Source organism: Pseudophryne corroboree, chromosome 7, assembly GCF_028390025.1.
Source record: "Pseudophryne corroboree isolate aPseCor3 chromosome 7, aPseCor3.hap2, whole genome shotgun sequence".
Classification (NCBI taxonomy): Eukaryota; Metazoa; Chordata; class Amphibia; order Anura; family Myobatrachidae; genus Pseudophryne; species Pseudophryne corroboree.
Window position 1 is genome coordinate 77,455,329 of NC_086450.1, and position 18,209 is coordinate 77,473,537.

At 46.0% G+C, this 18,209-nt stretch overlaps 1 protein-coding gene across 1 annotated transcript in view; it reads left to right on the forward strand.

The window, feature by feature from the left end:
- The first annotated feature begins 474 nt into the window (after nt 1-474).
- LOC134944620 (uncharacterized) overlaps nt 475-18,209 on the forward strand; it is a 59,778-nt gene continuing 42,043 nt past the window's right edge. The window contains exon 1 of the transcript XR_010181912.1: nt 475-530. The gene's annotated coding sequence lies outside the window, so the exon portion shown is untranslated. The remainder of the gene's footprint in view (nt 531-18,209) is intronic.

The following is an 18,209-nucleotide window of genomic DNA, read 5'->3' on the forward strand; positions in this document are numbered from 1 at the left end:
GGGAAGTGACCAAGCTCCTGAGAGGTGCAGGAATTGCTTGAGGGGTACCACCTGCAGCTAAAGTTATTGCTGAGCCATTGACAGAAAACTGCCCCTAGCCCTGGAAACCAGTGAGGCAGTAAGTGGAAGCCACTGTTCATTCACAAAATAGCCCTGGCTACCAATATAACCCCTGTACCCTTCAGAGCCCCCCATGCATGATTTTTAGTATATTTAGGTAAAGAAGAGTATTACATTTGAATTTTTTTGTCTGAAACATGATAATTAGTAAGTATGCCCATTGGTGAATTACATCTATCAAGTGCATATCATAATTTCACTATTTTATAGCAATAATAAATGAAATGGATGTAAATAGAATGTCACGTTTGGGAATAGATTTCTCACAATGTAATAAGATAACACTAGATATGGGAGAAGTACCTTCAGCTAACGTATTTTGCCTTTTCTGCTTTTTTTATTATGTGCTTTGGCAGTGGATGACCAAATGAGAGAACAGATAGCAGAGCATCAGGGGGAAATTTGAAAAGGTACGTTTCTGCTGTACAACTATGTCCATCAGATCCCATTTATAACTGAATTACATTGCAGGGATCACTAAAGACCGGTACAAATGAAAGAACATGTGGAAAAAGGACCTGATCTGTAGTTTGTTCCTGTGTAATGTGGACAGGAGCTATTGGGACTGCTGTGGTGTTTCCTGTGTGTGTGTCTCATCAGCGCTGCACAAGAGCCCGGAAGTTAATCTCAACCCATGGTCTTTACTAGGCACACCACCCCAGCCATTGCGGTTGTCCAAGTGTTAGTAATAATCTAAGATTGGAATTGCACTCTACTTCTGTCTCTTGCTGATAGGCCCAATCCATGACATACAGAATATTAGCAACAGAACCCTTGATGCAGAAAACAAGGATTTAATCATTTTGTCAAGTCTTACCTGCCTCGAGAGTCAGTGAGGTCTGGTTTTGACTGGTGAGTCTGTGAGGTTGGTATTGCACCTGTAGATGGCGTGTGTGTGGTATTTAATGGATGGGTGTGTTTGGGGGCGGCCTGTTTATATTAATTGTGGACCAACTTGCATGTGACTCAGAATCAGTGCCAAAATAACCATTCCATAACTCTCTTGAACATATAATTATTGTCTCTCTAATGGTCACTAATATTTAGTTTTTACTATAGCAGCAGCATGCTACAGTACATAATACATATAAGGACAAACATAGTTGTGTGGTAAAATAAACATGTACAATAATTGCATGACTCTATGAAAAACATCCCATTTATGTTTTTATTATGGCATTTGTTTTTATAAAAGTTTGTCATTTATTTGGAATGCATTGCAAGTTACAAGACACAAGGTTTTGATGACAGATGGCTGTAGCTCCGAGGGCAATGAACTTGACAACAAATATGTCTTCTCCGTAGAGATGAGCAGGTTCGGTTCCTCGGAATCCGAACCCGCCCGAACTTCAGCCTTTTTACACGGGTCCGAGGCAGACTCGGATCCTCCCGCCTTGCTCGGTTAACCCGAGCGCGCCCGAACGTCATCATCCCGCTGTCGGATTCTCGCGAGACTCGGATTCTATATAAGGAGCCGCGCATCGCCGCCATTTTCACACGTGCATTGAGATTGATAGGGAGAGGACGTGGCTGGCGTCCTCTCCGTTTAGATTAGATTAGAGACACTTGAGTTGATTTACTAATTTTGGGGAGCATTAGGAGGAGTACTCAGTACAGTGCAGCAGAGTTTTGCTGATAGTGTGACCACCAGTTTAATTTTAATCCGTTCTCTGCCTGAAAAAAAACGATACACAGTCACATACCATATCTGTGCTCAGCCTCAGTGTGCTGCATGATATATCATCTATGTATATCTGACTGTGCTGAGTGCTCACTGCCAGTGCTCACACAGCTTAATTGTGGGGGAGACTGGGGAGCAGTTATAGCAGGAGTACAGTGCACACTTTTGCTGCCAGTGTGACTGACCACCAGTATATTGTCTGCCTGAAAAAGTTAAACAAACACTCCTGTGGTGTTTTTTTTTTTATTCTATAAACGCATTCTGCTGACAGTGTCCAGCAGGTCCGTCATTCATTATATTATATAAATATTTACCTGCAGTAGTGTTATATTTTTTTTGTTAATCTCTATCATCTTTATCATCTCTATATTAGCAGACGCAGTACGGTAGTCCACGGCTGTGGCTATCTCTGTGTCGTCAGTGCTCGTCCATAATTGTATACCTACCTGTGGTGGGTTTTTTTTTTCTATCTTCTTCATACTAGTAGTTTAGGAGTCTGCTGACAGTGTCCAGCAGGTCCGTCATTATATTATATATACCTGCAGTAGTGATATATATATATTTTTTATATCATTATCATCTCTATACTAGCAGACACAGTACGGTAGTCCACGGCTGTAGCTACCTCTGTGTCATCAGTGCTCGTCCATAATTGTATACCTACCTGTGGTGGGGTTTTTTTTTCTATCTTCTTCATACTAGTAGTTCAGCAGTCTGCTGACAGTGTCCAGCAGGTCCGTCATTATATTATATATACCTGCAGTAGTGATATATATATATTTTTTATATCATTATCATCTCTATACTAGCAGACACAGTACGGTAGTCCACGGCTGTAGCTACCTCTGTGTCGTCAGTGCTCGTCCATAATTGTATACCTACCTGTGGTGGGTTTTTTTTTTCTATCTTCTTCATACTAGTAGTTTAGGAGTCTGCTGACAGTGTCCAGCAGGTCCGTCATTATATTATATATACCTGCAGTAGTGATATATATATATTTTTTATATCATTATCATCTCTATACTAGCAGACACAGTACGGTAGTCCATGGCTGTAGCTACCTCTGTGTCGTCAGTGCTCGTCCATAATTGTATACCTACCTGTGGTGGTTTTTTTTTTTATCTTCTTCATACTAGTAGTTTAGGAGTCTGCTGACAGTGTCCAGCAGGTCCGTCATTATATTATATATACCTGCAGTTGTGATATATATATATTTTTTATATCATTATCATCTCTATACTAGCAGACACAGTACGGTATTCCACGGCTGTAGCTACCTCTGTGTCGTCAGTGCTCGTCCATAATTGTATACCTACCTGTGGTGGTTTTTTTTTTTCTATCTTCTTCATACTAGTAGTTTAGGAGTCTGCTGACAGTGTCCAGCAGGTCCGTCATTATATTATATATACCTTCAGTAGTGATATATATATATTTTTTATATCATTATCATCTCTATACTAGCAGACACAGTACGGTAGTCCACGGCTGTAGCTACCTCTGTGTCGTCAGTGCTCGTCCATAATTGTATACCTACCTGTGGTGGGTTTTTTTTTTCTATCTTCTTCATACTAGTAGTTTAGGAGTCTGCTGACAGTGTCCAGCAGGTCCGTCATTATATTATATATACCTGCAGTTGTGATATATATATATTTTTTATATCATTATCATCTCTATACTAGCAGACACAGTACGGTAGTCCACGGCTGTAGCTACCTCTGTGTCGTCAGTGCTCGTCCATAATTGTATACCTACCTGTGGTGGGGTTTTTTTTCTATCTTCTTCATACTAGTAGTTCAGCAGTCTGCTGACAGTGTCCAGCAGGTCCGTCATTATATTATATATACCTGCAGTAGTGATATATATATATTTTTTATATCATTATCATCTCTATACTAGCAGACACAGTACGGTAGTTCACGGCTGTAGCTACCTCTGTGTCGTCAGTCACTCGTCATCCATAAGTATACTAGTATCCATCCATCTCCATTGTTTACCTGAGGTGCCTTTTAGTTGTGCCTATTAAAATATGGAGAACAAAAATGTTGAGGTTCCAAAAATAGGGAAAGATCAAGATCCACTTCCACCTCGTGCTGAAGCTGCTGCCACTAGTCATGGCCGAGACGATGAAATTCCATCAACGTCGTCTGCCAAGGCCGATGCCCAATGTCATAGTACAGAGCATGTAAAATCCAAAACACCAAATATCAGTAAAAAAAGGACTCAAAAATCTAAAATAAAATCGTCGGAGTAGAAGCGTAAACTTGCCAATATGCCATTTACCACACGGAGTGGCAAGGAACGGCTGAGGCCCTGGCCTATGTTCATGGCTAGTGGTTCAGGGTTCAGCTTCACATGAGGATGGAAGCACTCAGCCTCTCGCTAGAAAAATGAAAAGACTTAAGCTGGCAAAAGCACAGCAAAGATCTGTGCGTTCTTCGAAATCACAAATCCACAAGGAGAGTCCAATTGTGTCGGTTGCGATGCCTGACCTTCCCAACACTGGACATGAAGAGCATGCGCCTTCCACCATTTGCACGCCCCCTGCAAGTGCTGGAAGGAGCACCCGCAGTCCAGTTCCTGATAGTCAGATTGAAGATGTCAGTGTTGAAGTACACCAGGATGAGGAGGATATGGGTGTTGCTGGCGCTGGGGAGGAAGTTGACAAGGAGGATTCTGATGGTGAGGTGGTTTGTTTAAGTCAGGCACCCGGGGAGACACCTGTTGTCCGTGGGAGGAATATGGCCATTGACATGCCTGGTGAAAATACCAAAAAAATCAGCTCTTCGGTGTGGAAGTATTTCAACAGAAATGCGGACAACTGGTGTCAAGCCGTGTGTTGCCTTTGTGAAGCTGTAATAAATAGGGGTAAGGACGTTAACCACCTCGGAACATCCTCCCTTATACGTCACCTGCAGCGCATTCATCATAAGTCAGTGACAAGTTCAAAAACTTTGGGCGACAGCGGAAGCAGTCCACTGACCAGTAAATCCCTTCCTCTTGTAACCAAGCTCACGCAAACCACCCCACCAACTCCCTCAGTGTCAATTTCCTCCTTCCCTAGGAATGCCAATAGTCCTGCAGGCCATGTCACTGGCAATTCTGACGAGTCCTCTCCTGCCTGGGATTCCTCCGATGCATCCTTGCGTGTAACGCCTACTGCTGCTGGCGCTGCTGTTGTTGCTGCTGGGAGTCGATGGTCATCCCAGAGGGGAAGTCGTAAGACCACTTTTACTACTTCCACCAAGCAATTGACTGTCCAACAGTCCTTTGCGAGGAAGATGAAATATCACAGCAGTCATCCTGCTGCAAAGCGGATAACTGAGGCCTTGGCATCCTGGGCGGTGAGAAACGTGGTTCCGGTATCCATCATTACTGCAGAGCCAACTATAGACTTGTTTGAGGTACTGTGTCCCCGGTACCAAATACCATCTAGGTTCCATTTCTCTAGGCAGGCGATACCGAAAATGTACACAGACCTCAGAAAAAGACTCACCAGTGTCCAAAAAAATGCAGTTGTACCCAATGTCCACTTAACCGTGGACAAGTGGAGCAGGGCAGACTCAGGACTATATGACTGTGACAGCCCACTGGGTAGATGTATTGACTCCCGCCGCAAGAACAGCAGCGGCGGCACCAGTAGCAGCATCTCGCAAACGCCAACTCTTTCCTAGGCAGGCTACGCTTTGTATCACCGCTTTCCAGAATACGCACACAGCTGAAAACCTCTTACGGCAACTGAGGAAGATCATCGCAGAATGGCTTACCCCAATTGGACTCCCCTGTGGATTTGTGGCATCGGACAACGCCAGCAATATTGTGCGTGCATTAAATGATCTGGGCAAATTCCAGCACGTCCCATGTTTTGCACATAGCTTGAATTTGGTGGTGCAGAATTATTTTAAAAACGACAGGGGCGTGCAAGAGATGCTGTCGGTGGCCAGAAGAATTGCGGGAAACTTTCGGCGTACAGGCACCACGTACAGAAGACTGGAGCAACACCAAAAACGCCTGAACCTGCCCTGCCATCATCTGAAGCAAGAAGTGGTAACGAGGTGGAATTCAACCCTCTATATGCTTCAGAGGTTGGAGGAGCAGCAAAAGGCCATTCAAGCCTATACAACTGAGCACGATATAGGAGGTGGAATGCACCTGTCTCAAGCGCAGTGGAGAATGATTTCAACGTTGTGCAAGGTTCTGCAACCTTTTGAACTTGCCACACGTGAAGTCAGTTCAGACACTGCCAGCCTGAGTCAGGTCATTCCCCTCATCAGGCTTTTGCAGAAAAAGCTGGAGACATTGAAGGAGGAGCTAACACAGAGCGATTCCGCTAGGCATGTGGGACTTGTGGATGGAGCCCTTAATTCGCTTAACAAGGATTCACGGGTGGTCAATCTGTTGAAATCAGAGCACTACATTTTGGCCACCGTGCTCGATCCTAGATTTAAAACCTACGTTGTATCTCTCTTTCCGGCAGACACAAGTCTGCAGGGGTTCAAAGAACTGCTGGTGAGAAAATTGTCAAGTCAAGCGGAACGCGACCTGTCAACATCTCCTCCTTCACATTCTCCCGCAACTGGGGGTGCAAGGAAAAGGCTCAGAATTCCGAGCCCACCCGCTGGCGGTGATGCAGGGCAGTCTGGAGCGACTGCTGATGCTGACATCTGGTCCGGACTGAAGGACCTGCCAATGATTACGGACATGTCGTCTACTGTCACTGCATATGATTCTCTCACCATTGAAAGAATGGTGGAGGATTATATGAGTGACCGCATCCAAGTAGTGCCTACAGTAGTGTAGTAGTAGTACAGACAAGTAGTGTCAGACAGTCCGTACGTATACTGGCAGGAAAAAGAGGCAATTTGGAGGCCCTTGCACAAACTGGCTTTATTCTACCTAAGTTGCCCTCCCACAAGTGTGTACTCCGAAAGAGTGTTTAGTGCCGCCGCTCACCTTGTCAGCAATCGGCGTACGAGGTTACTTCCAGAAAATGTGGAGAAGATGATGTTCATTAAAATGAATTATAATTAATTCCTCCGTGGAGACATTCACCAGCAGCAATTGCCTCCAGAAAGTACACAGGGAGCTGTGATGGTGGATTCCAGTGGGGACGAATTGATAATCTGTGAGGAGGGGGATGTACACGGTGATGAATCGGAGGATGATGATGAGGTGGACATCTTGCCTCTGTAGAGCCAGTTTGTGCAAGGAGAGATTAATTGCTTCTTTTTTGGTGGGGGTCCAAACCAACCCGTCATTTCAGTCACAGTCGTGTGGCAGACCCTGTCACTGAAATGATGGGTTGGTTAAAGTGTGCATGTCCTGTTTATACAACATAAGGGTGGGTGGGAGGGCCCAAGGACAATTCCATCTTGCACCTCTTTTTTCTTTCATTTTTCTTTGCATCATGTGCTGTTTGTGGAGTGTTTTTTGGAAGGGCCATCCTGCGTGACACTGCAGTGCCACTCCTAGATGGGCCAGGTGTTTGTGTCGGCCACTAGGGTCGCTTATCTTAGTCACACAGCTACCTCATTGCGCCTCTTTTGTTTCTTCTTTGCGTCATGTGCTGTTTGGGGAGTATTTTTTGGAAGGGCCATCCTGCGTGACACTGCAGTGCCACTCCTAGATGGGCCAGGTGTTTGTGTCGGCCACTAGGGTCGCTTAGCTTACTCACACAGCTACCTCATTGCGCCTCTTTTTTTTCTTCTTTACGTCATGTGCTGTTTGGGGAGTATTTTTTGGAAGGGCCATCCTGCGTGACACTGCAGTGCCACTCCTAGATGGGCAAGGTGTTTGTGTCGGCCACTAGGGTCACTTATCTTAGTCACACAGCTACCTCATTGCGCCTCTTTTTTCTTCTTCTTTGCGTCATGTGCTGTTTGGGGAGTATTTTTTGGAAGGGCCATCCGGCCTGACACTGCAGTGCCACTCCTAGATGGGCCAGGTGTTTGTGTCGGCCACTTGGGTCGCTTAGCTTACTCACACAGCTACCTCATTGCGCCTCTTTTTTTTCTTTGCGTCATGTGCTGTTTGGGGGGTGTTTTTTGGAAGGGCCATCCTGCGTGACACTGCAGTGCCACTCCTAGATGGGCCAGGTGTTTGTGTCGGCCACTTGGGTCGCTGAGCTTAGTCATCCAGCGACCTCGGTGCAAATTTTAGGACTAAAAATAATATTGTGAGGTGTGAGGTGTTCAGAATAGACTGAAAATGAGTGGAAATTATGGTTATTGAGGTTAATAATACTTTGGGATCAAAATGACCCCCACATTCTATGATTTAAGCTGTTTTTTTAGGGTTTTTTAAAAAAAACACCCGAATCCAAAACACACCCGAATCCGACAAAAAAAATTCGGTGAGGTTTTGCCAAAACGCGTTCGAACCCAAAACACGGCCACGGAACCGAACTCAAAACCAAAACACAAAACCCAAAAAATTTCTTGTGCACATCTCTAATGTATATACATACATATAGTCGTTTTGTACTTGAGTAGCTTGCACACTGCACGTGCAGTGTATGTATGTATGTATGTATAATATGTATGCAGTGTCAGACTGGGGCATGTAGGGCCCACCGGGGGAATGCAGTGGTAGGCGCCCATGTGTAGGGGTGTGGTCAGTCTGCAGAGGGGGTGTGGCCTGCCACCTCATTGGTTTGACAAACCATTAGAGAGTGCAACGTCTGGGACCCTTCATAAATATATACAGTAAATCCAGCTGCTGCATGCCTGATAATGTACCAGATTAATAACAGATTAATAACAGAAATGCACTGTAGAAAATACACCATAGTCCAGTATAAAGTAGAGATGAGCGGGTTCGGTTCCTCGGAATCCGAACGCGCCCGAACTTCAGCTTTTTTTACACGGATCCGAGCGACTCGGATCTTCCCGCCTTGCTCGGTTAACCCGAGCGCGCCTGAACGTCATCATGACGCTGTCGGATTCTCGCGAGGCTCGGATTCTATCGCGAGACTCGGATTCTATATAAGGAGCCGCGCGTCGCCGCCATTTTACACGTGCATTGAGATTGATAGTGAGAGGACGTGGCTGGCGTCCTCTCCGTTTAGAGAAGAAATAGATAGGAGAGTGAGAGTGAGACAGTGACACTTCATTTACTGGAGCTTAGGAGGAGTACTCAGACAGAGAGTGCAGAATTTTGCTGATAGTATTAGTTAGTTATACTAGTGACTGACCAGTGACCACCAGTGCAGTTTTATATTATTTAATATAATCCGTTCTCTGCCTGAAAAAACGATACACAGTGACTCAGTCACATACCATATCTGTGCTCAGCCCAGTGTGCTGCTGCATCATCTATGTATAATATCTGACTGTGCTCACACAGCTTAATTGTGGGGGAGACTGGGGAGCAGTTAGGTTATAGCAGGAGCCAGGAGTACATATTAAAATTAAACAGTGCACACTTTTTTTCTGCAGGAGTGCCACTGCCAGTGTGACTGACCAGTGACCTGACCACCAGTATATAGTATACTATATTGTATTGTGAATGTCTGCCTGTAAAAGTTAAACACACGTCGTGTGACTTGTGTGGTGTTTTTTTATTCTATAAAATAAAAAACTCATTCTGCTGACAGACAGTGTCCAGCAGGTCCGTCATTATATAATATATACCTGTCCGGCTGCAGTAGTGATATATATATATTTTTTATATCATTATTTATCATCCAGTCGCAGCAGACACAGTACGGTAGTTCACGGCTGTAGCTACCTCTGTGTCGGCACTCGGCAGTCCATCCATAATTGTATACCACCTACCCGTGGTTTTTTCTTTCTTTCTTCTTTATACATACTACATCTCATTATCATCCAGTCTATATTAGCAGCAGACACAGTACAGTACGGTAGTCCACGGCTGTAGCTACCTCTGTGTCGGCACTCGGCAGTCCGTCCATAATTGTATACCACCTACCCGTGTTTTTTTTTTTCTTTCTTCTTTATACATACTACATCTCATTATCAACCAGTCTATATTAGCAGCAGACGCAGTACGGTAGTCCACGGCTGTAGCTACCTCTGTGTCGGCACTCGGCAGTCCATCCATAATTGTATACCACCTACCCGTGGTTTTTTTTTCTTTCTTCTTTATACATACTACATCTCATTATCATCCAGTCTATATTAGCAGCAGACACAGTACAGTACGGTAGTCCACGGCTGTAGCTACCTCTGTGTCGGCACTCGGCAGTCCATCCATAATTGTATACCACCTACCCGTGGTTTTTTTTTCTTTCTTCTTTATACATACATACTACATCTCTTTATCAACCAGTCTATATTAGCAGCAGACACAGTACGGTAGTCCACGGCTGTAGCTACCTCTGTGTCGGCACTCGGCAGTCCATCCATAATTGTATACCACCTACCCGTGGTTTTTTTTTCTTTCTTCTTTATACATACATACTACATCTCTTTATCAACCAGTCTATATTAGCAGCAGACACAGTACGGTAGTCCACGGCTGTAGCTACCTCTGTGTCGGCACTCGGCAGTCCGTCCATAATTGTATACCACCTACCCGTGGTTTTTTTTTTCTTTCTTCTTTATACATACATACTACATCTCTTTATCAACCAGTCTATATTAGCAGCAGACACAGTACGGTAGTCCACGGCTGTAGCTACCTCTGTGTCGGCACTCGGCAGTCCATCCATAATTGTATACCACCTACCCGTGGTTTTTTTTTCTTTCTTCTTTATACATACTACATCTCATTATCATCCAGTCTATATTAGCAGCAGACACAGTACAGTACGGTAGTCCACGGCTGTAGCTACCTCTGTGTCGGCACTCGGCAGTCCATCCATAATTGTATACCACCTACCCGTGGTTTTTTTTTCTTACTTCTTTATACATACATACTACATCTCTTTATCAACCAGTCTATATTAGCAGCAGACACAGTACGGTAGTCCACGGCTGTAGCTACCTCTGTGTCGGCACTCGGCAGTCCGTCCATAATTGTATACCACCTACCCGTGGTTTTTTTTTCTTTCTTCTTTATACATACATACTACATCTCTTTATCAACCAGTCTATATTAGCAGCAGACACAGTACGGTAGTCCACGGCTGTAGCTACCTCTGTGTCGGCACTCGGCAGTCCATCCATAATTGTATACCACCTACCCGTGTTTTTTTTTTCTTTCTTCTTTATACATACTACATCTCATTATCATCCAGTCTATATTAGCAGCAGACACAGTAAAGTACGGTAGTCCACGGCTGTAGCTACCTCTGTGTCGGCACTCGGCAGTCCATCCATAATTGTATACTAGTATCCATCCATCTCCATTGTTTACCTGAGGTGCCTTTTAGTTGTGCCTATTAAAATATGGAGAACAAAAATGTTGAGGTTCCAAAATTAGGGAAAGATCAAGATCCACTTCCACCTCGTGCTGAAGCTGCTGCCACTAGTCATGGCCGAGACGATGAAATGCCAGCAACGTCGTCTGCCAAGGCCGATGCCCAATGGCATAGTACAGAGCATGTCAAATCCAAAACACCAAATATCAGTAAAAAAAAGGACTCCAAAACCTAAAATAAAATTGTCGGAGGAGAAGCGTAAACTTGCCAATATGCCATTTACCACACGGAGTGGCAAGGAACGGCTGAGGCCCTGGCCTATGTTCATGGCTAGTGGTTCAGCTTCACATGAGGATGGAGGCACTCAGCCTCTCGCTAGAAAAATGAAAAGCTGGCAAAAGCAGTAGCACCGCAAAGAACTGTGCGTTCTTCGAAATCCCAAATCCACAAGGAGAGTCCAATTGTGTCGGTTGCGATGCCTGACCTTCCCAACACTGGACGTGAAGAGCATGCGCCTTCCACCATTTGCACGCCCCCTGCAAGTGCTGGAAGGAGCACCCGCAGTCCAGTTCCTGATAGTCAGATTGAAGATGTCAGTGTTGAAGTACACCAGGATGAGGAGGATATGGGTGTTGCTGGCGCTGGGGAGGAAATTGACCAGGAGGATTCTGATGGTGAGGTGGTTTGTTTAAGTCAGGCACCCGGGGAGACACCTGTTGTCCGTGGGAGGAATATGGCCGTTGACATGTCAGGTGAAAATACCAAAAAAATCAGCTCTTCGGTGTGGAAGTATTTCACCAGAAATGCGGACAACATTTGTCAAGCCGTGTGTTCCCTTTGTCAAGCTGTAATAAGTAGGGGTAAGGACGTTAACCACCTCGGAACATCCTCCCTTATACGTCACCTGCAGCGCATTCATAATAAGTCAGTGACAAGTTCAAAAACTTTGGCCGACAGCGGAAGCAGTCCACTGACCAGTAAATCCCTTCCTCTTGTAACCAAGCTCACCCCACCAACTCCCTCAGTGTCAATTTCCTCCTTCCCTAGGAATGCCAATAGTCCTGCAGGCCATGTCACTGGCAATTCTGACGAGTCCTCTCCTGCCTGGGATTCCTCCGATGCATCCTTGCGTGTAACGCCTACTGCTGCTGGCGCTGCTGTTGTTGCTGCTGGGAGTCGATGGTCATCCCAGAGGGGAAGTCGTAAGCCCACTTGTACTACTTCCAGTAAGCAATTGACTGTCCAACAGTCCTTTGCGAGGAAGATGAAATATCACAGCAGTCATCCTGCTGCAAAGCGGATAACTGAGGCCTTGACAACTATGTTGGTGTTAGACGTGCGTCCGGTATCCGCCGTTAGTTCACAGGGAACTAGACAATTTATTGAGGCAGTGTGCCCCCGTTACCAAATACCATCTAGGTTCCACTTCTCTAGGCAGGCGATACCGAGAATGTACACGGACGTCAGAAAAAGACTCACCAGTGTCCTAAAAAATGCAGTTGTACCCAATGTCCACTTAACCACGGACATGTGGACAAGTGGAGCAGGGCAGGGTCAGGAATATATGACTGTGACAGCCCACTGGGTAGATGTATGGACTCCCGCCGCAAGAACAGCAGCGGCGGCACCAGTAGCAGCATCTCGCAAACGCCAACTCTTTCCTAGGCAGGCTACGCTTTGTATCACCGCTTTCCAGAATACGCACACAGCTGAAAACCTCTTACGGCAACTGAGGAAGATCATCGCGGAATGGCTTACCCCAATTGGACTCTCCTGTGGATTTGTGGCATCGGACAACGCCAGCAATATTGTGTGTGCATTAAATATGGGCAAATTCCAGCACGTCCCATGTTTTGCACATACCTTGAATTTGGTGGTGCAGAATTATTTAAAAAACGACAGGGGCGTGCAAGAGATGCTGTCGGTGGCCAGAAGAATTGCGGGAAACTTTCGGCGTACAGGCACCACGTACAGAAGACTGGAGCACCACCAAAAACTACTGAACCTGCCCTGCCATCATCTGAAGCAAGAAGTGGTAACGAGGTGGAATTCAACCCTCTATATGCTTCAGAGGTTGGAGGAGCAGCAAAAGGCCATTCAAGCCTATACAATTGAGCACGATATAGGAGGTGGAATGCACCTGTCTCAAGTGCAGTGGAGAATGATTTCAACGTTGTGCAAGGTTCTGATGCCCTTTGAACTTGCCACACGTGAAGTCAGTTCAGACACTGCCAGCCTGAGTCAGGTCATTCCCCTCATCAGGCTTTTGCAGAAGAAACTGGAGACATTGAAGGAGGAGCTAACACGGAGCGATTCCGCTAGGCATGTGGGACTTGTGGATGGAGCCCTTAATTCGCTTAACAAGGATTCACGGGTGGTCAATCTGTTGAAATCAGAGCACTACATTTTGGCCACCGTGCTCGATCCTAGATTTAAAACCTACCTTGGATCTCTCTTTCCGGCAGACACAAGTCTGCTGGGGTTGAAAGACCTGCTGGTGAGAAAATTGTCAAGTCAAGCGGAACGCGACCTGTCAACATCTCCTCCTTCACATTCTCCCGCAACTGGGGGTGCGAGGAAAAGGCTCAGAATTCCAAGCCCACCCGCTGGCGGTGATGCAGGGCAGTCTGGAGCGACTGCTGATGCTGACATCTGGTCCGGACTGAAGGACCTGACAACGATTACGGACATGTCGTCTACTGTCACTGCATATGATTCTCTCAACATTGAAAGAATGGTGGAGGATTATATGAGTGACCGCATCCAAGTAGGCACGTCACACAGTCCGTACTTATACTGGCAGGAAAAAGAGGCAATTTGGAGGCCCTTGCACAAACTGGCTTTATTCTACCTAAGTTGCCCTCCCACAAGTGTGTACTCCGAAAGAGTGTTTAGTGCCGCCGCTCACCTTGTCAGCAATCGGCGTACGAGGTTACATCCAGAAAATGTGGAGAAGATGATGTTCATTAAAATGAATTATAATCAATTCCTCCGTGGAGACATTGACCAGCAGCAATTGCCTCCACAAAGTACACAAGGAGCTGAGATGGTGGATTCCAGTGGGGACGAATTGATAATCTGTGAGGAGGGGGATGTACACGGTGATATATCGGAGGATGATGATGAGGTGGACATCTTGCCTCTGTAGAGCCAGTTTGTGCAAGGAGAGATTAATTGCTTCTTTTTTGGGGGGGGTCCAAACCAACCCGTCATATCAGTCACAGTCGTGTGGCAGACCCTGTCACTGAAATGATGGGTTGGTTAAAGTGTGCATGTCCTGTTTATACAACATAAGGGTGGGTGGGAGGGCCCAAGGACAATTCCATCTTGCACCTCTTTTTTCTTTTATTTTTCTTTGCGTCATGTGCTGTTTGGGGAGGGTTTTTTGGAAGGGACATCCTGCGTGACACTGCAGTGCCACTCCTAGATGGGCCCGGTGTTTGTGTCGGCCACTAGGGTCGCTTATCTTACTCACACAGTCAGCTACCTCATTGCGCCTCTTTTTTTCTTTGCGTCATGTGCTGTTTGGGGAGGGTTTTTTGGAAGGGCCATCCTGCGTGACACTGCAGTGCCACTCCTAGATGGGCCCGGTGTTTGTGTCGGCCACTAGGGTCGCTTATCTTACTCACACAGCGACCTCGGTGCAAATTTTAGGACTAAAAATAATATTGTGAGGTGTGAGGTATTCAGAATAGACTGAAAATGAGTGTAAATTATGGTTTTTGAGGTTAATAATACTTTGGGATCAAAATGACCCCCAAATTCTATGATTTAAGCTGTTTTTTAGGGTTTTTTGAAAAAAACACCCGAATCCAAAACACACCCGAATCCGACAAAAAAAATTCTGTGAGGTTTTGCCAAAACGCGGTCGAACCCAAAACACGGCCGCGGAACCGAACCCAAAACCAAAACACAAAACCCGAAAAATTTCCGGCGCTCATCTCTAGTATAAAGTAAGTTTATAATGTATAATTCAAGTGCACAGTCTGTAATCTGATCCTTAGAGCAGGAGGTGGGCCCCCAGGCAGTGGGGCCCACCGGTGGTTTCCCCTGTTCCCCTGTGGGCCAGTCCAGGCCTGTATGTATGTATGTATGTATATAGAATGTGACGGCAGATTAGAACCACTTTGCCCATCTAGTCTGCCCATGTACACACACTTACACTCTAGCGTTAATTTTTGTCGAGCTAATTCACCTACCACTATATTTTTGGATTGTGGGAGAAAACTGGGGTACCAGGAGGAAACCCACGCAAGTACGGGGAGAAAATACAAACTCCACACAGTTCCTGCAATGCAATACAGGACAGTGCCCAGACCATAATACAGACTGTGTAGTGGTAGATATATCATGTAATATAATATCCAGAAAAGTAAGCTTTCCTTTATTGGAGACCCAGCGGATGCTGCTTTTAGGAAGCACAGCCTACTTCCACCCCAGTGCCAGATTAAGGAGGGGGCAGAGGGGTGAGTACCTCTGGGCCCCTCTAGAGCCCCCCAGGCCCCCTCTAGAGCCCCCCTCGCCAGAGCTGCTCTGACCCAGCTCGAGCACCTTCAGGGATGATTCTGCTCATCTCCAGGTTCCGTTGCCAGCAGCAGCACTCTCAGAGGCAGAACGACAGCTGCCGGGAGAGCTGATGCGGGCGGCGGAGCCTGGAGAGAAGTAAAATCGTTCCCGAAACCTGCATCCGCCTGTCTGCACAGTTCACCTGGCCAGCTTCCTCACTCCCCTCCTCTCCTCTGGTGGCGACACTGACTGGTAAATGGTGCTGCCGCAACTGACACTGGTGGAGATGTCAGGACAGCTAATCCACCTAAGAAGGCGACGAGGAGCAGGACTCGGAGGCTGGACCGAACTGAAACTGACAATGTTAGGAGTCTCCTGGAGGACTGAACTGAACGCAGCCCACCCCAGTCAGTAAAGGTCACTAGGTCACTAGGTCAGATATGAGGGGGAAAAATAATTAAATATATTTTATAAGGGGTGGGGGTGAGGGAAGATCATATAAGGGATGGGGTTAAATATATATATAAGGGGTGAGCGTGAGAGGGGTATCAACAGATATATGGGTGGAGATCATTAAATATATTATATAAGGGGTGAGGGTGAGAGGGGTATCAATAGATATATGGGTGGAGATCATTAAATATATTATATAAGGGGTGACGGTGAGAGGGGGATCAATAGATATATAATATATTTAATGATCTCCACCCATATATCTATTGATCCCCCTCTCACCATCACCACCCCTTATATATTTAATGATCTCCACCCATATATATGATTCTGTTAAAGTGGTGAAATTTGCAGACGACATGGCGGTTGTCGGTTTGATAAGTGGAAATGATGAGTTATCTTATCGATCCGAAATTTTACGTTTACAGGAATGGAGTAAAGCGAACTGTTTGATCTTAAATACATCCAAAACAAAGGAAATGGTTGTTGATTTTAGACGGGGTTGCAATAGACCATTATTTCCTGTGTTCCTGGACGGAAAGCCGATTGAGGAGGTGGCTTCTTTTAATTTTCTGGGTATTTACATTTCAAATGACCTAACTTGGTCATTGAACAGTCTTTTTTTTATTAAGAAGGCGCAGCAACGCCTTTTCTTTTTGAGGAGGCTTAGAGCTGTTTGTTTGAGCACAAGTACCTTAGTTAGGTTTTATCATAGTATTATAGAGAGTGTTTTAATGTATGGGATGGTAGTGTGGTTTGGAAACTGCACTGTAGCGGAACGAATAGCTTTTGATCGGGTGGTCAAAACTGCTAGTAGGATCATTGGGGTGTCCCTGCCAAGTATGACAGATTTTTATACTAGAAGTGTACTAAGGAAAGCTAGGTGTATACTCATTGATGAGAGTCATCCAAATTGTTTGATCTTCGAAAGATTGCCATCATTAAAACGGTTCAGGAGTATCCGCGCCCATACAAATCGTATGTCAAACAGCTTCTTTCCAACTGCTGTTCGGTTGCTAAATGATCATCAGGCTGTGTGTTAATGTTTAGAAATGTGGCATAGTTTTACTGTCATCTTACTGCACTGAAAGGCTCTGATTGTATTTTCATTGACATCTCGTTGCTGATTTTGTTAATGACTAAATAAAGTATATTTCTCTAACGTCCTAGTGGATGCTGGGAACTCTGAAAGGACCATGGGGAATAGCGGCTCCGCAGGAGATTGGGCACAACTAAAGAAAGCTTTAGGTCACCTGGTGTGCACTGGCTCCTCCCACTATGACCCTCCTCCAAGCCTCAGTTAGATCTTTGTGCCCGGCCGAGCTGGATGCACACTAGGGGCTCTCCTGAGCTTCTAGAAAGAAAGTATATGTTAGGTTTTTTATTTTACAGTGAGACCTGCTGGCAACAGGCTCACTGCACCGAGGGACTAAGGGGAGAAGAAGCGAACCTACCTGCTTGCAGCTAGCTTGGGCTTCTTAGGCTACTGGACACCATTAGCTCCAGAGGGATCGACCGCATGGAACTGGCCTTGGTGTTCGTTCCCGGAGCCGCGCCGCTGTCCCCCTCACAGAGCCAGAAGCAAGAAGAGGTCCGGAAAATCGGCGGCAGAAGACTTCTATCTTCACCAAGGTAGCGCACAGCACTGCAGCTGTGCGCCATTGCTCCTCATACACACTTCACACTCCGGTCACTGAGGGTGCAGGGCGCTGGGGGGGGGGGCGCCCTGAGAAGCAATAAAAACACCTTGGCTGGCAAAACAATCACAATATATAGCCCCAGAGGCTATATATGTGATAAATACCCCTGCCAGAATCCATAAAAAAGCAGGAGAAAAGTCAGTGAAAAAGGGGCGGAGCTATCTCCCTCAGCACACTGGCGCCATTTTCTCTTCACAGTGCAGCTGGAAGACAGCTCCCCAGGATGCTGCTTTTAGGAAGCACAGCCTACTTCCACCCCAGTGCCAGATTAAGGAGGGGGCACAGGGGGTGAGTACTCCTGGGCCCCTCTAGAGCCCCCCAGGCCCCCTCTAGAGCCCCCCTCGCCAGAGCTGCTCTGACCCAGCTCGAGCACCTTCAGGGATGATTCTGCTCATCTCCAGGTTCCGTTGCCAGCAGCAGCACTCTCAGA